The sequence below is a fragment of the Taudactylus pleione genome, unplaced genomic scaffold (assembly GCF_031769625.1).
Source record: "Taudactylus pleione unplaced genomic scaffold, aTauple2 ptg000016l, whole genome shotgun sequence".
In the NCBI taxonomy this organism is placed as follows: Eukaryota; Metazoa; Chordata; class Amphibia; order Anura; family Myobatrachidae; genus Taudactylus; species Taudactylus pleione.
In genome coordinates, this window is record NW_028284418.1 from 3,700,049 (window position 1) to 3,723,905 (window position 23,857).

General features: G+C 43.1%; 1 protein-coding gene across 2 annotated transcripts in view; it reads right to left on the reverse strand.

Moving 5' to 3' along the window:
• The window catches only part of LOC148540876 (G protein-coupled receptor 142-like), a 103,470-nt gene that overhangs the window by 74,504 nt on the left and 5,109 nt on the right, over positions 1 to 23,857 (reverse strand). The window contains exon 1 of one of the 2 annotated variants that reach the window (XM_088472957.1): positions 3,418 to 3,507. The exons of the other annotated variant lie outside the window; for it this stretch is intronic. The gene's annotated coding sequence lies outside the window, so the exon portion shown is untranslated. Of the gene's footprint in view, positions 1 to 3,417; positions 3,508 to 23,857 lie in introns of those variants that run through there. 2 annotated transcript variants of the gene reach the window in all.

Below are 23,857 nucleotides of genomic sequence, written 5' to 3' on the forward strand. Positions count from 1 at the left end.
TTCTTAGGTTTAATATGCTGTAACTTCCCCATGTGTTATCTCTCCTAAGCGTTACTTATTCTACCCAGGGTAAACTAATTATCGTGTCCAAAATGGCTGCTTCGCCTAGTACCCTTTATAAGTGTAATACATATAACTAGTGGATGTTATTAGCCAAAATGGCTCCACCACTTATGTCCATTGTACCCATTATGTCGACTGTTTTTGGTTTGTTTTCTTCTTTCTGTAATACTAAACCTCTGTGCTTTGTTTGTGATGTTGTAAACCGACTTTGAGTCCTGATGGAGAAAAGTGCTACACAGGTTGAGTTTCCCATATCCAAAATGCTTGGGACCAGGGGTATTTTGGTTATCGGAATATTCCGTATTTTGGAATATTTGCAAGCCATATTGAAATGTCTTAGGAATAGGGCCCAAATCTTAACACATAATGCATTTATACTTTATATACACCTTATACACACAGCCTGAAGGTAATTTTATACAATATTTTAAATAATTTTGTGACTCAAACAAAGTTTGTGTACATACATGAATTTCATTGTTGTTTCATATACACCTTATACATACAGCTTATAGGTAATTTTATACTTTATTTTTAACAATTTTGTGCCTTAAACAAGGTTTGGGTACATTTAACCATCAAAAATCAAAGGTTTAACTAGCTCAGTCATGCTAAAAATATTCCGGAATTCGGAATATTCCGTATTTCGGAATATTTGGATATGGGAGACTCAACCTGTATAAATAAAAGTATTATTATTATTATTATTATTATTATTATTATTATTATTAATAATAAGTATAAATTGATTGGTTAGAGGGGGGTAAGAGGAAGTCCAGAAAGAAGAAAGTTGCACTAGTCCAGGCGAGAAATATCAAGTGCATGGATGAAAGTATTGATGGCATCCATGGTGAGAAAGGGTTTGGATTCTGGATGGGTGTAGTAGGTATTACCGCCGGCCGACAGCGGAAGCCCGGCAGGGTTGAAGATCCCGAACGTCAAAATGTAAATATTAACTAACCCTATTCTACCCCCTAACCCTAACCCTACCTTAGGGGTGCCTAACCCTAACCTCCCCCCCAAGTGCTAACCGTAACCCCCCTCTAAGTGCCTAAACTTAACCCCCACTTCCCCGCAGCCTAACCCTAAGTATCCCGGGGGGGTGCCTATCCCTAACCTCCCCCCGGGGGTGCCTAACCCTAACCTCCCAGGGGGGTGCCTAACCCTAAGACCCCTCCTAACCTAACTCTCCCTTCAATCGTATGTCTAATGACAGGCGTCGGGATTGTGATGCCTGTCATTAGTACCACGCCAGGATTAGAAAGTCGGGAAGCCGGCGGTCGGGATTTAGACAGTCGGCTTCCTGACTACATCCCTTCTGGAGATATTGCATAGGTGGAAGCAACATGAGTGAAAATTATGAAGTCAACAGATACAGGAGGAGAGATGAGGGGGTCCTAGATGGTGGGAATAAAATAAGTTTGTAATACGTTGTTGAGTTTGAGAAAGTGCTGGGACATGCAAGAGAAAGTAGCAGAAAGTCAGACATGAGAGAGGATGGAGAGAGAAAGGTCAGACGAGGAGAGAAATTTGGGTGTCATTAGTGTAGAGGTGATATTGGAGGTTGAAGGAGTTGATGAGATCTCCAAGCGAGGAAGAATAGAGGAAGAAGAGAATAAGGCTAGGAACAGATCTTTTGGGAACACCAACAGGTAGAGGGAGAAAGGGGGAGGTGAAATCAGAAGCAAAAAAGATTGTTATATAGGCAGAGGTCAACTGTGAGGGGACAGAGTCAAAGAAGGTGATGGGTAATGCGTGGTTGCAGAGTGTTAAAAGCAGCGAATAGGAAATGGGGTTTGGAAGATTGAGAAAATTTGAAACTTAATGCATGCTTGGGGAGAGCTAGCACAGAACTGTAAGAACAAAGGATGCATTTTTGAAGTGGGGGAAGTTGGTGTGAGAGTGCAACTTCTGCCAGTGGCGCTCCACAGTGAATTTTTGGAGGCAGTGGATGAGTTTGGACTACAAAGGTTGGAGTGTGAATTGACAAAGGCAAAGGGTAACAGCTGGATGGGAGGAGTCCAAGCCTGAAGTTAGGGTGGAGCTGTACAGGGATAGAGCCTAATCAGGGTATGAAAGATCAGACTATAGGAGACGTTTGTCCAGAGAGGATGAGAACAGGACTGGGTCAAATTTGCTGATGTTGCGGTTGATGAGAGTAGAGTTATGAGGTGGATAATATGACTGGGGAAGGAAAAGACTATGGGCCCTATTCATTATGATAAAAATATGCCCAGTGATAATTAAGGATTGAAATCACTGCAAGTTCAACCCACGTATCGGAGGCATTCATCATGCCTCCTACTGTACTTATTTATCACTTCCGAAAAGCTGCTCTTTTTGAGGAGACAGCTTTTTGGAAATAGGGCACTTTTCTCCTGTTGCTGGGACCCTTCCCAGCCTGTCATGAAGCTGCGCATGCACAGCTAGAAGACTTGCTACGAAGAGACCGTAAAGTGAAGCAGCAGAAGAAAAGATAGGACAGAGGACCCAGCTTCAGGTAAGAGAACACAGCAGGGAGGGATCTTTTCTGATCCTTCTGCTGTATCTGATGCTGTACGCCATTGCAGGATGACGTACAGTATCACTGGCAAGTTCTGAGAAAAATGTTGTTTTGGAACTTGATGAATTACATAATTTCCACATCCCCATATTATAGTATGAGGACTGTGGAAATTATTGGGTACAATTGTAACCAGGAGATATCAGTGATCTCCTGCATTACAAGAATGATGAATTACCCTGACACTTAATTTATACAAAATTAGGTGAAGATCTTAATTTTCACATACTTTTGTAGAGATTAAGTGATGATGAATAGACCCCTAAAGGAGAGGAAATGAAAATAGCCTGCAGCCCAGAGCTTAAACTAGCAGTGGCTAAACAGAAAAACAACATTTATTAAGCGTGGAAACTAATATGACCTAAATGTGTTCTAATGCTGCTATCCAGAGATAACTTGTGGAAGGTTATTACTATAGACAGACCAGAAGATAATAACCATAAATGGAAGACAGGCAGACAGGCACAAAAATCATAAACTTATTAGTTGTAGATGATTTATACATTGCAAGCAGGGCCCTCTTATATCTTTGTCTGTCTGTCATTGCCCAGTCTGGTTTTATTACTGTTCTATTACTGTTTTGTTCCCAACTGTAAAGTGCAATGGAAGATGCTGGTGCTATATACAGTCAGTAAGTAAATGTTTATAAATAAATAATGTCAAGCTAATTCACCTAAAATCTGTGATCACCACAAAGGGATATGCTGGGGTGCCTAGATGGGGGGAGTGGGTTCCCAAGCCCGGGCTTGTTGGAGGTGCCCGGGTCCGATTCCGCCCCCCCTGTCTCTTACCTGTCAGCAGACCAACACACGCTGCTGTGTGCTGGGCCCGCAGTGGGAGACCAGGGAGACTGTTCGCTGATGCTTAGCAGCAGTCTCCTTTCCTCTGCCTGTGAGGGGAGCGATTACACTGTTCGTGTCCCATCTGGATTTGTGCTGGGCTGAGGGGCTCACCAGCACACCGGCACTGCAAATAGAGATTTTAGTTATTTATAAGGGGGCGTAGTCACCCTCCCAATTAGGCCACACCCCCTATAGTAATGGGGTGCGGCCGGCTCTCTATGGCCCTGGAGATATGAGATGTCCAAAGGGATTATGGCCCTCATTCAGAGTCGATCGCAAGAAGCGATCGCTCACTCTGAATGAGAGCAGGCACTTCTTGTTTTGAAGTGCTGCCTCCAGGTCGCAAGCTAAGCTGTGGGTTACCACCCACAGCTTAGCTTGCGATCAGGGTGATGGTCGCGATGGTGATGACCATCGCGACCATCGGGGCTTACGACCAGACCCTAAGGTTGGGTCTGGGCACTCGTAAGCCCCAGGGAACTTCCTGCTCTGTTTGAGCAGGAAGTTCCCCACTGACATCATCAATGAAGTCAGTGGGGCCGCCCCCAAACAGCAAGCGTTCCAACTGGAATGGCTCCATTTGGCAGGGCATGCCCCTGGCCCGCCCAGCAAACGGGGCGAGTTGTCACTCAACATCAACAGCTCGCCCCATCTGCTACGAGACCCCTAGCGAAGGAGCACCCATCGCTAGCCGGGTTTCACGCATGCGCACGACAGAGCCGGCTCCGTCGTGTGCATGCTCTGTGGGGACCATCGACCCGGTTGCTAGCACATCGGCGCTTGCGACCTGGTCTTATTGAGACCCTATGTCTCATTCTGAAATTGAGCTCTATGGCTGAGTAACATTAGCATCAGTCCGGTCTGTCATATACTATATACTTTGTTTGGGGAGACCCTAGACAGTTCATCCCACCAAAGTTGTTGCTAATAGCCCAGGATATGAGCCTTAGTGCTGAGAGCACATTTGGGGGTGGCATCCATATTGTTTTATTTGTTTGCATTTTTAATGTATTTAAATCTTTTATGGTACTTTCTTTGCTAAGGTATGTTCTGATCAGCAGCGACAGCAGTAGCACGGATCACTGCACTAGCACGGAGACTGTAGATATGGCTTAACGCGTTTCGCTGGATATTAAAGAAGCAACTGATGAAGCTCGAGCTTTAATATCCAGCGAAACGCATTAAGCCATTTCTACAGTCTCTCTATGGACATTGGGATTGTTTCAATCTGTGGATCCAGTGAGCTTTGCAGTTTCTCCACTCCATAAGGTTCTATCCTCATTGCCTGAGGAGACAGCTACCCAATACCTCTATAACGGCTACCTCTGCAGTGATCTGCTAGTCGGACCATTATCCTGAGGGACCATTCCTATGGACTGAAGATTCAATGCCAGTCATTTACCACCGCTATCACTTCTGCAGTTATCTGCTAATTGGACTGCCACCCCAAAGGATTTCTATCCGGTAAATATTTGCTGTACTTGAACCTATATATCATTGTCTATACTGACTTTCCATCTGGACATTAACTCTATCATTCCCACCAAGGATGTCCATAGATAGAGCTTAATTTGTCTGACTCACCATTGATGCTCCTAATTAGTGATTTTATTTCCATATATAACTCATTGGTTTTTATATGTATTAATTGTCAATAAATGTGTATATTATTGTTTTTTTAGACATCCGCTTCCTACTCATTTAATTGTCAATTGTATTTGTTCAATTATATATTAGTTCCTAGCGCCAGTCTTTGTATTTTTTATATATATATTGGGCACTAGAAGGGACAGATAGGGTCAGGCACCTACCCCGACGGTTAGTGTTAGGCACCAGGAGGGAGGGTTAGGCACCAAGGCGAGGGTAAGGGTGAAGTTTAGGGCTAAAAAAAAAAAAAAAATGTCAGCCTTTTGACCCTGTCGACCATTTGTACCCATCGACCTTCTTACATGTCGACCTTTAGTGTATCAATCGCTTGACCCTGTCAACCTTTTGTCCCTGTCGCTCTATTGTCTGTCTAACATCTGGTGTCTACCAAGACATTGTCTATCTAATTACTGTCTATTTCTTATACCACACCCATATACTGTATATCTGCGTAACGATTTTACGGCTGTGACATCCCTGTGTCTTATGCTACTTGTTGTTCTGCCAGATTCAATAAATATAATAACTGGTTAAGCTTTACCACATGTGTGCTAACCACCACCACCAACAACAACTGCGTTACCTATTTAACACCACATGTACCTTGGCCAAGTATATTGTATCCTAGCATAGCAATCTGCCTGGAGGACTCTGTACCCAGCACGTCCGCATACACGTCACACTCTGCTGACAGGTTATGGGCTTAATGCCCAGATCTCCAGCATCGTGTTAATTGTATACTGTGCCAATAGGTTATAGTGCCAGAGTGTTGTCACATATTACTATGCTAATAATAGCTAACGGGCCTCCCGCTGCCATCAACGAAACACTTATCAGCCCAGTATTCACTCTACCGAAACCATTTCATCAGCGGAGAGCTAGCCGAGGAGGAGTAGGAGTTTGCCGTCAAACTTAAAATGGGCATGCACTTTTGTCTCTATAGAGTCTAAGCTAAGTACTGTGTAACTGCTGCATGCCAATTATATGTAATCATTGCTTTAGTCGCTATTAAGATATGTCCAATGACACACCTATTGCAGGGGCAATTTCACTGTAATAGACACAGAACAAAGCCAGGAGTGGACCAGGGGCTACTCTAATCCCAGTAACTCTAGTAATTAACACAAAAGCTTTCCTCTACAGGGTGCATATAGTCAGACAGGCCCAGACTACATGAAAAATATGATCTGCATAATTTACGCTGAACAAACAGGTGTAGGTCCCTCTCTACATCAGTCCCTCTGAGAATAATATGGAGGTCTGTGTGGGTCGGGAGTCTGTCACATGGTAAGACATGTGTCTGTATGAGTAGCAGAGTGCTCCTTCAATTATATAACATATTTGAATTATGTATTTCAAAGACTTAAGGTAATTTGTTCTAATAAAGAGGCCTGCTTGCTGAATGTGGTTACTGCACTGAATGGATACAGGCGGAGTGAGCCTGGCAACAGCTGCAACTGCTGCTATAAAACTGCATTACATCCAGAAGGAACAAAAGGTTAACCCTGCCATAGAGGCTGCACTTGGCTGATCTCATTATAGCCAAAACACAAATTATTATCGATTGCTTGAAGTAAATACAGACATTAGCAATAATTGATGCTGTTAATATGTGTGTCCTTCTTGTCCACCTCCAGAACCAACCCTCAGGGAGATATAAATTACATGACATTCGGCTTTCCTATGTGTAATCAAGGCAAGTGTTAACTCTTTCATTACTAAAAGCATGATAACTCGGTTGCAGAGTGCACACGTCATGCATCTTACAGTTTATATAGATATGTTCATCTACATTTTTTTATTTTTATCTAAGACTGTATATTATTTTTACAGTATGGTGAATCAGCCAGTGAATGATCATTTTCAGGTTTATTGCAATCTTAGATTAGAGCTATTTATTTTGTTTATTAAAGTAAGTCACATTTTTCATTCACTAGTATTGTGTGTTACTTTGCTGGCTTTGGGTCTGATTCAGAGTTGGACGATAATTCATGGCTGCGGTAATATGCAAATGCTAATTTCAGCCTTGCCCTTGTGTACTAGCATGTGCCATATAGTGCAAGCCCTGAGATGCCCACTTTCAGTGCCAATGGACAGTGTAAATCCGCCTGTAGTTCCAAAGAGTTGGGTACAGGATGACGGCGCTCAGGATCCTGGCGGTCAGAATCTCAACGCCAGCATCCCAACAGAGTTAGAATGCCGACACCTGTCGGTAAGTATCCTATACCTTACCCCTACCACTAAACCTAGCCCTCTCTCCCCGCAGCCTAAACCACCCACCCCCTTTAGTGCCTAACCATAACCCTCCTCCTAACCATTCTACTTACCGTCAGCATGCCAGCAGTTGGGATGCCGGCACTGGTATTTAAACTACATTCCGTTCCAAACATCCCACCATCAGTGCACCATTCTATTCACCACCGACACATGCATCAGCCTATGGCTGGCGCAGTGTCTCCTTCTGAAATTGCGCTAACCATGACTTCTGTGGCTGTGACTCTGCGTTTCGGACGCAGCTGTGCTCGCTAACACGCCTGTGACACTCCCATGGGACAGCCTTTATCGCGTTCACTTCAGACCGCCTCATAGGAAAGCCCATGTCTTTGCCTTGCCACTCAGGTGAACACATGTGCCATAGGGGTTTTCGGGACTTTTTGCACATAATTGCTAAACTATGCAAACATCGGCACTGCATCCACCCCTAAATCAGGCCCTTTGTGCGTTCAATCACTGGTCATTTCTGCACCTCTCCCGCTTTTTGTAAAATTGTAATTGTTACTTCAAACTGTCAACCCAAAATGTTTTTTAAAAGTAGACAGAGGGATGATGATGTGCATGTCTCAGTATTGCTTTAAAGTTGCATCTTCTACACACACACCCTCATTTACTGGATGGCTCACCCTACTTCCAAGAAAGTTCTAGGTTTACTTTGGCCACAATTGGGGAGGTGTATTAATCATTGCAAACTGTACATAATCTACAAGAAAGGTGCCAAGTTTTAATGACCATGGTACGGCCCTGTTTCTTTAATAGTGATGACAGCCCCATACAATTTAGCTTTTTTTTTTTTGTACATTGTCTTTGTCACTATTTATTGAAGAAAAGTATAAAAAGTTCAAAAAGTTGTTCAGTGAACATGCATTGATGGAGATTGCAGGATACCATGATCGACCTAGACTCCAACACAGTTGAGTGGAGATGTATTACAGCTTCTAGGGCTCTATTTATTAACATTATTTTTACTAAAATAAAGTGAAAAGGGGTGTTTTCACACCCTTTTCACATTATTTTAGTATCAACTATAGTTATTACAGGGCAATTGGAGTAGAATTCGTAAAATTCTACTCCAACCCGCCCTAAGTATCACTTATTTTTAGCAATCAGATCGCATTTCCATTAATTGTAATGGGAAATGTAATCTGGCCAAAGTTACTAAAAATTGTAAAAAAATATCGGGGAAAGCCCTGTTATAATAACGCCATCTGGAGGTGGCGTTATCCAGGGTCTCCCCCAGTTACCGGCCTCCTACTCTGCTCTAACGGGCAGAGCAGAGCCGGGAGTCGGTCCCAGTATTCAGCTGTGTGGTCTAAACAGTCCGCAAGCTGATTACTGTAATAAAAAGAAAAAAAATAGTCAAAATTTTTTTTTACTTACCTGACTCCAGGGACTGGTGATCGGGCCTCCGGTGATGTCTCCCCCCCGGTCAGCTGGACTCCCATAGTGCACTGCGGCCCGGTCATCAGGTGATCGGGTCCCAGTGCAGTATGGGAGATCACCTGATCGGAGGCATGGAGGACATCACCGGAGGCCCGGTTCATGCAGGTAAGTGTAATTAAGGGAGGGGGGGGTCGCGGGGGGGTGTCCAAGATCACGGGGGGGCGGAGCTTAGTGCCGGGGTGGGGTAGCAGCATGCGCAGGCACTTTGTCAGGGTATTTTTTGCGAAAATAGTGACTAGTGTGCAGATGGGATTCGCAGGGACAGAGCTTTATCGCAAGCTCTGTCCCTGCAAGAGATTTGTAGTAGATTCCTGTGATATTGCCTGAATTCGCAATGCGAATTCAGTCGATAATATCACACTACAATCTGCATTCAATATGTGGATTGTAGTAAATAGAGCCCCTAGAGAGATAAAGTAAGTTGTCCATTACAACCAAACAGATTCTGGGGTCTATTTACTAAGCAGTGTTAGGAGACAGAGTGAAAAGTGATAAGGTGCCAGCCAATCAGCTCTCAACTGTCATTTTTCAAACACAGCCTGTGAGATGGCAGTCAGGAGCTGATTGGCTGGCACCTTATCACTTTTCACTCTGTCTCCTAACACTGCTTAGTAAACAGACCCTCTATCTTTTATGTAGCACAGTCTATAAAATGACAGTTAGAAACTCTCCACTTTATCTCTCTAAGGTTTGATACATCTCCCCCTTGGTGGGCTTGCCGGAAAATTGTTTTAAAATGTTGCCAACTGAAAGCTTTATTTGCACTCAAGGATTTACTGCAAAACACCTTCAGTCTTCCCCAGGGATAGTGTTGATACAGAGTATGCCAAAGTGTAAATCAAAGTCCAATCTACTACCAATTTAGTACCAGCCTTTCCATGAAACTTTTCCATTTACCTCATTTTGTACCGATCATTTTATAAATTAAAATAATGACAGTGAGTGGCATTTTGATTATTAACCTTTATATAGTGGCAACATAGTAAGCTGTGTTTTACAGTTAAAAAGTCAGTTATCCTGCATGAATATCAATGAATATGGACTTATCATCTGTTTCTTTTCATCTCAGGTATGTGAATTTCCTTGCCATCCTGCAAACTACAACTCCTCATCTATATTTGCACTGATGTAAAATCAGCTGTGTATTTAAAAGTATGTGTGTAATATTAGTACATGTTTGTAATTGGTCTTGACTGTTTTGAAAATATTGTTCAGTGAAGTGTCATTTATGGCCTAGTGTTTACTTAACACAGGGTAATTCAACTCCTTTGATCAGATGGTCATATGGCTTTCTTAATCAGATGTACTATATATATTTGCATTCAGTTATGGGGGCAGTTGTCTGAGTTTGGAAATATAAACAATCTTTAAATAATAGTTAAAAAACAGTGGAACAAACATTGAATAATATCTGTCATTCCCAAATTCTTCTTAAGCATTGTCACTTTCAAATATACTGTCTGAGCATGTCTAGAAAAAAAAGCTGTACAAGCAAAACTCTTAAGGTGCATATACACGGGACGATGTGCTGTATGAACGATATTGGTGAAAGATTTCCCTTGAACTTTCTGTAGTGCAGGACAAACGATATTGGGTGTACACACTGAAAGATATATGATAGATATCTTTCAGTAAAGTCATCCTGCCGCATCTCTGAACAGGCAATTCTTGATGATATCGTCCAAGTTGGCCGGCATGTATGGATGACAAAAGATATCATTATCGTCCAGCAGGAGCATGCATCATTGACCGTTCATTGCATACACACGGAACGATATATTGTTGAACGATAACGTTATCGTTCATATCGTTCAAAGGTATCGTCCCATGTGTATGCACCTTTAGAGCTACAGTATGTGTGCAAATGCCAGAAGCATAACTGGGAAAATCCCTGAACTAATTGCAATGATGACAAGGGACGAACTAGATATTGTAGCAATTACAGAGTCATGGTGTAATGAAAATCATGACTGGGACATAGCTATACCAGGCCATACTCTATTTAGAAAGGACAAAATGGGGAGAATTGGAGGAAGAATAGCAATGTATGTGAAAAACAGCATAAATGCTTCTATAATACAAAATATTGAAGAAAAAACTGAGGCCCTTTGGGTGACCATAGAAACGGGGGACAAGGACATAAATCTCACTGGGGTGATCTATAGACCACCTGGACAGGGAGAGGAACTGGACAGGTACCTATTGCAGGACATTACTAGAATGGTTTTAAAAGGAGAGGGCGACTTTAATTTAACTGATGTAACCTGGGAGGTGTCTGCTACAAGTTCCTCTAGAAGTGGTGACTTTCTAAATTCCCTTCAGGGAGCATCTCTAAAACAATTGGTGAGGGAGCCCACTTGCAAAATTGTTATTCTAGACTTGATACTCACAAATTGTGACAGAATATCAGATATAAATGTGGGTGAGAACCTAGGATCCAATGATCATCAAGCAGGATGGTTTAGGATAAAGACCGGGTCCAATTCATGCCATACAAATACAAAGTGTTAGATTTTAGGAAGGCTGACTGTGCAGAGATGGAGAGATGTGTTAAGGGGCCTATCCACTAGGCGACCTGAAAGACTGTAACAATAAAGAGATAACAGTCAGCGCTCGCAGAGAAAGGGTAATGAATTACCACTAGCAGCTCCGTCAGGAAATGTCCCTACTTCCTTAACAAGAATAAATACAGAAAAAGGAGAGTGAAACGCTCTGTGGTACTTGAATATGTGAGTGTGACTGTTATGTATATATGGTCACGTAGGATTATGGTCTCCTGTAAGTGTGGTGGTCTGGTCGTATTAAAGTCTCCAGGTGGTCTGTTATAAGTCCTTCTGTATAGGTGACAGGGATGACTTCAGGTAGGCAAAAACTTGAGGCTGGGAGTTGGATGTTGGTATTTTAAATGGAGTCTTATATGTTTAAGCAGGCATATACAAATGAGCTGGGTTGGCATAAATGGGTAAGGTAAGTCTTGTATAAAAAGTCAGTATTGCAAACCTGTAAATCAGTATCAGGTAGTTAAAAACTTTTGGCAGAGGTTTGTATAGATGAAATGCAGGCTTTATATGAATCAAGATGCTGTGGGTGCCTCTGCTGCTTTATATGAATCAAGATGCTGTGGGTGCCTCTGTCACAGCTGATGCCACCTCGGGAACAAGGAACGCAGTATCAGGCTACTTTAGGACACTATAATGCAGCCTCAGGTAAGGTAGAATGTACTTACCCAGCCATGGTGTCTGCTGGTCCATCTCCTCCCTGTGTCCTAGTTCGCTGACTGCATGTGAGTAAGGGACCCAATATGTGCAGCACAAACACTGAAACCAGTATAAGTTGCTAAAAACAGCTAATTTAATGTAAAGGATATCACATAAACAAATCCACCCATATACAAGGTGGTTGGTGAAATAGCATAAAAGCATGTAAGGATAGGTAAGTATTCCAACGCGTTTCGTCCCTCCTTGGGACTTTTTCAAGGGCAAAATTACCTGAAAGACTGAATGTCTAGCGTTCAGACCTTCATGTCGCCGAGGTGCGGTGCCCGCACTGAACAGTGTTCACTGACCGTCATTCAGTGCAAGAGCCTGACCTCTGATCTCTGAACATGCCAAACCTGACGAGCGTCGTCAGGTTGACGGGCATGTTCAGTAGATAGTCGGGGATGGCTAGGACCCAGCGTGCATGCGCATTGCTGGTCCTTGCCGGCTATCCATTACCTGACCGTGAACAATGCGACCAAAACCTCCTGGTTTTGGTCGGATTGTTCACAAAGTCGGGTAATGGATAGGCCCCTTTAGTGAGTCAGTGGCAGATTGGAGAACTTGGAAGGAGTACAGGAAAGGTGGGAAAAAAATAAAAATTCAATACTAAAGGCTACAGACCTTGTATCAAAAGGGTTAGGAAAAGCACTAGGAAAAGGAAGCCATCATGGTTTACAAAAGAGGTATTAATTAGTGTGAAAGCAAAAATGATGGCTTTTAGGAAATATAAGCAGACTCAAAATAATAACGGCAAAGAGGTGTATCTTGCCAGAAGGAAGGAGGCTAAGAAGGTGATTAGGCGTGCAAAGGCAGAAGCTGAGGAGAAAATGGCCCAGTCAGTGGATAATGGGGGCAAAACTATATAACTATATAACTATATAAGTATATAAGTGGAAGGAGGAAGTCAAATGGAGGAATAATAAGACTTAAGACAGAGAGTGAGTACATGATCGAGGAAGACAAAGAAATAGAAAATCATCTAAATAGCTATTTTTGTCAGTATTCACTACAGAAGGAGAGAGGAAGGGACCACAGTTAAGTTGCAGAGGCATTCATAAATGGAGGCAGTTTATAGACCGGCGGACTAAATGCCGCTGATCTATTTCCCGACACAAGAAGCCAGAGGGGGAAAAGGTTACAGTTAGGCACCCCCACCGGGAGGGTTAAGTTTAGGGTGTGGGAAGGGGGGTTAGGTTTAGGCACCCCCTGTTGGGACTTAGAGTTAGGCATCACCCCGGGAGTTTTAGGGTTAGGCACCCCTAAGGGAGGGTTAAGGGGGATAGAGGGGAGGGTTAGGGTACTTACCAGCCAGCGTCGGGATCTCCTGCTGTCAGGGTTCTCATGTCAGGATTTGAACCGGCGGTATTACATACTGATTCCCTAAATCAGTAGCAGGAAAAAAGAAGTGCCACTGTATAGGTCATTGGTATGGCCTCATCTAGAATACTGTGTTCATTTCTGGAGGCCATATCTCCAAAAGGATATAGACACATTAGAGACGGTACAAAGAAGGGCAACTAAAATGGTGTATGGCCTACAGCATAGAACTTACTCAGAAAGACTAAAAGATCTTAATATGTATAGTTTGGAGCAGAGAAGGGAAAGAGGAGACATGATAAAAACTTTCAAATACTGTACGTCAAGGGTTTTAACAAGGTACAGAAGGGAAACATTCTTCAAAGGAAGAGCAGTACAAGAACACGAGGACATGCACTGAAACTGGATGAAGGTAGGCTCAGAGGAAATTTGAGGAAAAACTACTTCACAGAAAGGGTAGTGGATAAGTGGAGTAGCCCCCATCAGAGGTGGTTGAAGCTAAGAGCCTGATTCAGGGCCGAACGCTCTGACCAGAGCGCTCGCTCTGAATCAGGGCCCTCCTCCATGAAAATGGAGCATCCTCCTGGACGCTCGCATAGCTGTGGGTGACCACCCACAGCATATGCGAGCGTCCATGATGATGGTCGCGATGGTCTTGACCATCGCGACCATCAGGCTTGCGACGGAGACCCTGCGTTCCCATGGGAACGCCTACCGTCTGAAGCCGGCCCCACTGACATCACTAGTGATGTCAGTGGGAGTGATTTTGGCTCTGATAGAGGGCTTGCGGCAGCGAGACCCCTGCTAAAATGGTTGAACAACTTAAACACGCTTGGAATAAGCATAAGAATATCCTTAGGAGAGGCCTAAGGAGCAAATAGGGTTGAAGTTGCCAAAGGGATAAATGAAAAGGGACTAGGTGGGCCAAGTGGTTCTTATCTGCCATCAAATTCTATGTTTCTATGACCCCTTGATGTGAGGCAGCAATGCCACCATGCTGATCATGCATTGTAATTCTTTTGGGGCATGCTCATACAGGGTCAGATTAAGGATTGTGGGGGCCCCAGGGCAGATAATATGTGGGGGCCCCTACCAAAATAATTACATTGTGCCACATAGTGCCCCCATATGCCACGCAGTTTCCTCCTACTATGCAACACAGATTTCCCCATATGCAACAACTTGTTGCCCTATTATACCACACAGTACCCCCCAACTTTGCCACAGTTTGCCCTATATGCCAGTGTCCCCATATTAAGCCATATAGTGTCCCCCAATTATGCCACACAGTGACCCAATATTATGCCACACAGTGTCCACCATATGTCACAATGTTCCCTGTTATGCTACATAGTGTTCCCCTATTATACCACACAGTGCCCTTAATTAAGCTACATAGTATCCTCCTATTATGCCACACAGTATCCCCTTATTATGCCGCAGTGTCTCCCATAGGCCACATAGTGCCTCCATATTATGCCGCAGAATGTCCACCTATCAAACCACACAGTGTCTCCCATATGTCACACTGTGCCCCCACTACTGCTACTCACCTGTGAGTCCTGGCGGGCTCCTGAAGACTTTGCAGAGGCGGCTTTGCATTCCTCTGCGGCTTGGACGAGGTTGCTACTACAGTAAGCAGAGAGTAGACAGAGCAGCTCTCAGCTCCCTTAAGCATTGTGCAAGTGATTTAGGTTCAACTCAAGTCAGCTGCTCTGCATGCCACTATGTCTGGGAACAGTTGCTTCTGGGCATCTGTTCTCGTATTTGGTTTGATACTTTGTGGGGGCCCTAGTGTGTGGTCGCAGTGGCCGAACCCCCCCGTTAATCCGGCCCTGTGCTCATTAAACAAAATATGGGGCATTTGCCCACAATGATAAGGAAATATAAAATATGACATCCTAATACAAGGGCAGACTAGATGAGCCAAGTGGTTCGTATCGCCATCAAATTCTATGTTTCTATTACAATGTTTTCAAAGCTACAAATCTGATCATTGATGTTTCATCATTTCGTCTTTTGTTGAACATGTGTTACATATGCGCCTATTTAGAATATTGTTTGATGGTTTGACAAAAGAGATTTGAGCAAAGTATTTACCAGAAAATATTACTATTGGACTAATTGCTGAAATGAATTGGTGAAACAAAAAATGTGATATTTGGTCACACACATTTATTATATGAGTACTGTATTCAAGCAATTGGGAAGACAATAGCCCGAATTATGCAGTTCCAGACTACTCTTTGGATTATTGGGCATGATGCCATTTACTCACTGCTGTATAATAAATTTGTTTTACTGTTTATTAATATTTTGATGAAACCACATTGAAGTACTTATTACAGTTTATAGCACTATTATGTTTATTACACCACTATTACTGTACAACAAATTATGTTTGTTTTGGTGACTATGTAACTCATCAGCCCAGAATATGCACAGATGTTTAAAAGTCTTATTTGCTTTTGAACTGTAGATGCTTTGTAGCAGAATTATATTATAGTTATAGTCCAAACAAACCGAAATATCGTATTTCCCTAACTATCTGAAGGAGAAAACACTGGATATGTCTCCTGTGACTAAACCACTTTATATATTGTCTCAGTAAATGCAGAGTGTGCAGTAATACAGTTCATTTGTCTCAGAATGCTGATGTTGTGTGAAATTTTATATATGTACGTATGTGACAATATTACTACCAAAAATGTTATCCCCTACTTTTACAAAGAATAACAGTTTAATAGTAACTACATGTAAATATATACAGAGCTATATGTCAATAAATTAACTTGATTAATATTTACTTTTGAATTTATGTTTAGGCCAGTATATGTATGAATACATGAATATTTGTTATTCCGAATGGCTCCTTATACATGCATTTAAATTATTGTAACCTAATCTGGATTATCTGGAATATGCTATACATATGGTAATTGTGTAAAGATTTGCAAGAGACATTTCCATTGTTGATGAAACCACTAATTAGGGCTTGGTGTAAGTGTGTATTAATTAATATAGATATTTAATATTTAAATAGATATTTTAAGTATAGATACTTTTGTGTATCTATTATATATATTTAGATAGATAACAATGATAAATACCCACTCTATGGAATGCCCTACCTCACACAATAAGACTTTCCTCTAGTCTCCAATCCTTCAAGCGTTCCCTGAAAACTCACCTCTTCAGGCAAGTTTATCAGATTCCAGAACCTCCCACATAACCTTCACAGCTTCCATATCTAATTACATCCCCTTTTACAGTCCACACACAATCTCACACATCGTCTTTCTCTCACATCCTCATGCCATTTGGTCGACATTCCTGTGTGACTGGATCATGCAGCCAACCAAGAAACTGTGCATTCTGGCTGGACCAAAATGCAATATATAGCACCTATCCTTGCGTATCAATGCCTATTTCCCTATAGATTGTAAGCTTGCGAGCAGGGCCTTCCTACCTATATATCTGTCTGTTATTACCCAGTTTTGTTCTATTAATGTATTTGTAAAGCGCAATGGAATATGCTGCGCTATATAAGAAACTGTTAATAAGTAAATAATAAATAAAATAAATAGATATAGGGATAGATAGATGAGACAGATAGATATGTGACATATAAATAAGTATGGATGGAAACATTGACTGAAATATGAAAGTAAATTACATGGATACATATGAGGTAGATATGTAATTGATAGATATATATATATGGATAGATATGTGGTAGGTAGATAGATAGATATGAGATAGATATGTTATATATATATAGATAGATAGATAGATAGATAGATAGATAGATAGATAGATAATGTGGTAAATAGATATATATGTGGTAAATACTTCAGATAGATATGTGGTAGGTAGATAGATATAAGATAGATATGTTATAGATAGATATATAGATCTGTGGTAATTAGATAGATGTGGTAAATACTGTAGATAGATATGTGGTAGATAGATAGATAGTTAGATATGTGGTAAATAGATAGATAAATATGTGATAGATATGTGGTAGGTAGATAGATATGAGATAGATATGTGGTAGGTAGATAGATATGAGATAGATATGTGATTGATAGATCGATATATAGATAGATAATGTGGTAAGTAGATAGATATGTGGTAAATACCGTAGATAGATATGTGGTAGGTAGCTGGATAGATACAGTATATGGTAAATAGATAAATATGTGGTAGGTAGATAGATAGATATGACATAGATATGTGATAGATAGATAGATATATGGTAAATAGATAGATAAATATGTGGTAGATAGATAGATATGTGATAGATAGATAGATAGATAGATAGATATGTGATTGATAGATAGATAGATATGTGGTAAATAGATAGATATATATGTGGTAAATACTGTAGATAGATATGTGGTAGATAGATATGAGATAGATATGTGATAGATAGATAGATAGATAGATAGATACAGTATGTGGTAAATAGATAAATATGTGGTAGGTAGATTGATAGACATGACATAGATATGTGATAGATAGATAGATAGATAGATAGATAGATAGATAGATATGTGGTAGGTAGATATGTGATAGATAGATAGATAGATAGATAGATATGTGGTAAATAGATAGATAAATATGTGGTAGGTAGATAGATATGAGATAGATATGTTATATATAGATAGATATGTTATAGATAGGTATATATGTGATAGATAGATAGATAGATATGATATAGATATCAGGGGTGTATCTAGTGATCCAAGCACCCCTGGCAATGTAGTGCCCCCAGTTGTAATCCCCCCTATGCTGCATTGCCCCCAGTAGTAGCCCCCCCTATACAGTGCCCACATTAGTAGCCCTCTTATACAGTGCCCCCAGTAGTAGCCCCCCCGATACAGTGCCCACAGTAGTAGCCCCATTATACAGTGCCCCCAGTAGTAGCCCCCCCGATACAGTGCCCACAGTAGTAGCCCCATTATACAGTGCCCCCAGTAGTAGCCCCCCTATACAGTGCCCACAGTAGTAGCCCCCTTATACAGTGCCCCCAGTAGTAGCCCCCCCTATACAGTGCCCACAGTAGTAGCCCCCTTATACAGTGCCCCCAGTAGTAGTCCCCCCATACAGTGCCCCCCAGTAGTAGACCCCATTAGTAGTCCCCCCCTATACAGTGCCTCCAGTAGTAGTCCACCCTATACAGTGCCCCCAGTAGTGGCCACCCCCCTAAATTGCCCCCAGTATTGGCCATCCCTGTACAGTGCCCCCAGTAGTGGCCACTCCTATACAGTGCCCCCAGTAACGGGCACCCCCCCATAAAGTGCCCCAAGTAGCTGCCACCCACTATTTCAGTGCCCCCCCTGTAGTGCCAGGCTTACACACACAAACACACACACAAAGAACAAAAAAAATTCAACTTACCTGATCCCCGCTCCTGACGCGACCGCCACTGTCCGCTTTGAGTCCCGGCCGCTCTTCTCCTGCATGGGAGAGACGTCATGACGTATGACGTCTCTCCCATCACATGCTGCGGGGGGAGCCGGCACACGGAGCTCATTAGTGAGCTCCTGCCGGCTCCCTCCGCGGACGACGCAGCAGCTAATGAGAGTCTGTCTGACTTTCATTAGCTGGCTGCTATTACAAACACACAGCCGCAGCTGGTGGCTGTCTGTTTGTAAACTGTGTAGGGCAGACCGCTATCACTGCGGTCTGCCCTACACTTGTGGGGCCGGGGTACTTGTCCACCCCTTGGCTACTGGTGGCACTGCCGGGCGGCGCCCCCCCTTTGGTCGGCGCCCCTGGCGAGTGCCATCCTGGCCAATGGGTAGATACACCCCTGATAGATATGTTATATATAGATAGATAGATAGATAGATAGATATGATATAGATATGTTATATATAGTTATGAGATAGATATGTGATAGATAGATATATAGATAGATAGATAGATAGATAGATAGATAGATAGATAGATAGATAGATATGTGATAGATATGTGATAGATAGATAGATAGATAGATAGATAGATAGATATGTGATAGATATGTGACAGATAGATAGATAGATAGATAGATAGATAGATAGATAGATAGATAGATAGATATGATATAGATATGTTATATATAGTTATGAGATAGATATGTGATAGATAGATATATAGATAGATAGATAGATAGATAGATAGATAGATAGATAGATATGTGATAGATATGTGATAGATAGATAGATAGATAGATCGATCGATCGATAGATCGATAGATATGTGATAGATATGTGACAGATAGATAGATAGATAGATAGATAGATATGTGATAGATATATAGATACTAGGGGTGTGCACCGGCCACTTTTCGTGTTTTGTGTTTTGGTTTTGGATCTGGATCTTTCTTCGTGTTTTGGATCTGGATTGGTTTTGCCAAAACCACCCTTCCGTGTTTTGGGTTCTGGGTTTTGTGTTTTGGATCTGTATTTTTTTTTAAAAAAGCATAAAAACAGCTAAAATCACAGAATTTGTAGGTTTTTCTGCTCCTATGCTATTATTAACCTCAATAACCTTAATTTCCACTCATTTCCAGTCTATTCTGAACACCTCACACCTCACAATAGTGTTTTTATGTCCAAAACGTTGCACCGAGGTAGCTGGATGACTATGCTAAGCGACACGAGTGGGCGGCACAAACACGTGACCCATCTAGGCGTGAAACTGCAGTGGCAGACAGGATGGCAGTTTGAAAAACTAGGCCCCAAACTGTACATAATGCAAAGAAAAAAAAGAGGTGCAAGATGGAATTGTCCTTGGGCCCTCCCACCCACCCTTATGTTGTATAAACAGGACATGCACACTTTAACAAACCAATCATTTCAGCGCCAGGGTCTGCCACACAACTGTGGCTGAAATGATTGGTTCGTTTGGGCCCCCACAAAACAAGCTGGCAATTAATGTGTCCCTGCACAAACTGGCTCTATGGAGGCAAGATGTCATCCTCATCCTCCTCATCCACCGATTCCTCACCCTCTTCAGTGTGTACATCCTCATCCTCACAAAGTATTAACTCGTCCCCACTTGAATCCACCACCACAGGTCCCTCTGTACCTTCTGGAGGCTGGTCTCCCTGGAAGAGCTGATAATTCATTTTGATGAACATCATCTTCTCCACATTCTGTGGAAGCAACCTCCTACGCCTTTCGCTGACAAGGTTCCCGGCTGCACTAAACACTCTTTCGGAGTACACACTGGAGGGGGGGCAACTCAGGTAAAATAGAGCCAGTTTGTACAGGGGCCTCCAAATTGCCTCTTTTTCCTGCCAGTACAGGTATGGACTGTCTGCCATGCCTACTTGGATGCTGTCACCGATGTAATCCTCCACCATTCTGTCAATGGTGACAGTATCATATGCAGTGACAGTAGACATGTCAGAAATTGTTGCCAGGTCCTTCAGTCCGGACCAGATGTCCAAACTTGGTCCTGCCTGTCCTGCATCACCGCCAGCGGGTTGCTTAGGATACCTAAGTTTTTTCCTGGCAGCCCCAGTTGCAGGAGAAAATGAAGAAGGAGCTGTTGACGTGTCACGTTCCGCTTCAGCTGACAGTGTGTTCACCAGCAGGTCTTTGCACCTCTGCAGGCTTGTGTCGGCCGGAAAGAGAGACACCACATAGGCTTTAAACCTAGGATCGAGCACGGTGGCCAAAATGTAGTGGTCTGATTTCAACAGATTGACCACCCTGGAATCCTGGCAAAGCGAATGAAGGGCTTCATCCACAAGTCCCACATGCCGAGCGGAATCGCTCCGTCTTAGCTCCTCCTTCACTTTCTCCAGCTGCTTCTGCAAAAGCCTGATGAGGGGAATGACCTGACTCAAGCTGGCAGTGTCTGAACTGACTTCACGTGTGGCAAGTTCGAAGGGCTGGAGAACCTTGCACAACACGGAAATCATTCTCCACTGCGCTTGAGTCAGGTGCATACCCCCTCCTTTGCCTATGTCATAGGTGGATGTATAGGCTTGTATGGCCTTTTGCTGCTCCTCCATCCTCTGAAGCATATAGAGGGTTGAGTTCCACCGTGTCACAACCTCTTGCTTCAGGTGATGGCGGGGCAGGTTCAAGAGTGTTTGCTGGCGCTCCAGTCTTCGGCACGCAGTCGCTGAATGGCGAAAGTGGCCAGAAATTTTTCGGGCCACCCAAAGCGTCTCCTGCACGCCCCTGTCGCTTTTCAGAAAATTCTGCACCACCAAGTTTATTGTGTGAGCAAAACATGGGACGTGCTGGAATTTGCCCAGATGTAATGCCCGCACAATATTGGTGGCGTTGTCAGATATCACAAATCCCCAGGAGAGTCTAAGTGGGGTAAGCCACTGGGCGATGATTTCCCTCAGTTTCTCTAAGAGGTTGTCGGCGGTGTGCCTCTTACTGAAACCGGTGATACACAGCGTAGCCTGCCTTGTAACGAGCTGGCGTTTCTGAGATGCTGCTACTGGTGACGCTGCTGCTGTTGCTGCGTAAGGTGATACATCTACCCAGTGGGCTGTCACAGTCATATAGTCCTTAGTCTGCCCTGTTCCACTTGTCCACATGTCCGTGGTTAAGTGGACATTGTGTACAACGGCATTTTTCAGGACACTGAGGACACTTTTTCTGACGTTTCTGTACAGTCTCGGTATCGCCTGCCTAGTGAAGTGGAATCTAGACGGTATTTGGAACCGGGGACACACTACCTCCATCAATTGTCTAAATCCCACTGCACTAATGGCGGATACCGGACGCACGTCTAACACCAACATAGCAGTCAAGGCCTCAGTTATACGTTTTGCTTCAGGATGACTGCTGTCGTACTTCATCCTCCTCGCTAAGGACTGTTGGAGGGTCAATTGTTTAGTAAAAGTAGTGGTGTTCCTACTTCCTCTCTGGGATGATGAACGACTCCCAGCAGCAGCAACAGCAGCAGCGGCAGCAGTAGGCGTAGCAATGCAGGATCCTCCAGAGGAATCCCGGATAGGAGAGTCAGTCATGCCAGTGACATGGCCTGCAGGACTACTTCCGATCCTGACTAAGGAGGAAATTGACGAGGAGGGAGTTGACGGTGTGGTTTGCAGGCGCTTGGATACAACAGGACAACGGGATTTAGGTGTCCCTGGACTGCTTACGGTCTTAGCCAAAGTTTCTGAACTTGACAGTAACTTTTTATGAACGCGCTGCAGGTGCCGTATAAGGGAGGATGTTCCTAGGTGGTTGACGTCCCTACCCCTACTTATTTCACCTTTACATATGGTACATATGGCAAGACAGTTGTTGTCCGGATTTGGATAGAAATATTGCCAGACCAAAGAGGTGGAATGTTTGGTCTTCTGCCCAGGCATGACCGTGATGGGCTTTTTCATCCCACGGACAACAACTGTCTCCCCCGGAGCCTGATTTAAACAAACCACATCACCATCAGAATCCTCCTCGCCAACTTCCTCCTCAGCGCCAGCTACACCAGTATCCTCATCCTGTTGTACTTCAACAGTGACATCTTCAATTTGCATATCAGCAAGTGGACTGTGGGTGCTCCTTTCAGCACTTGCAGGGGGCATGCAAATGGTGGAAAGAGCCACCTCTTCCCGTCCAGTGCTGGGAAGGTCAGGCATCGCAACCACCACCACACTTGGACTCTCCTTGGGGATTTGTGATATCTTCTTAGAAAGCACAGTTCTTCGCTGTGCTTTTGCCAGCTTAACTCTTTTGATTTTTTTAGTGGGAGGAGGGCTTCCATCGTCATGTGAAGCTGAACCACTAGTCATGAACATACTAGGGATCGACCTTAGCCGTTCCTTGCCACTCCGTGTCGTAAATGGCATATTGGCAAGTTTACGTTTCTCTTCAGCTGATTTAAATGTCTTTTTCAAGGTCATTTTCCTGAACTTTGCCATTTGGGATTGTATGTGCCCTCTACTATGACATTGGGCATCGGCCTTGGCAGACGACGTTGATGGCATGTTATCGTCTATGTCATGACTAGTGGCAGCAGCTTCAGCACTAGGAGGAAGTGGTTCTTGATCTTTCTCTATTTTATTTTTATCGGAGAAAGTTTGGTCCTCCATTTATGTTATATCGATTTGATATATACGTGCGGCTAAACACAGAAAATAATTTTTTTTTTGGTTTGGACTGGAGTGTACTTTGTGGGTTACAGCACCCTTTAACGGTCAAGCCAGCCGGCCCTTTACTTATGACACAGGCGCACTCTTGGCACTACTTTGTTGATGCACGTGCGGCTACTGCGCACACAATTCACAAACACAGAAAATAATTTTTTTTTGGTTAGGACTGGAGTGTACTTTCGGGGGTTACAGCACCCTTTAACGGTCAAGCCAGCCGGCCCTTTACTTATGACACAGGCGCACGCTTGGCACTACTTTGTTGATGCACGTGCGGCTACTGCGCACACAATTCACAAACACAGAAAATAATTTTTTTTTTGGTTTGGAC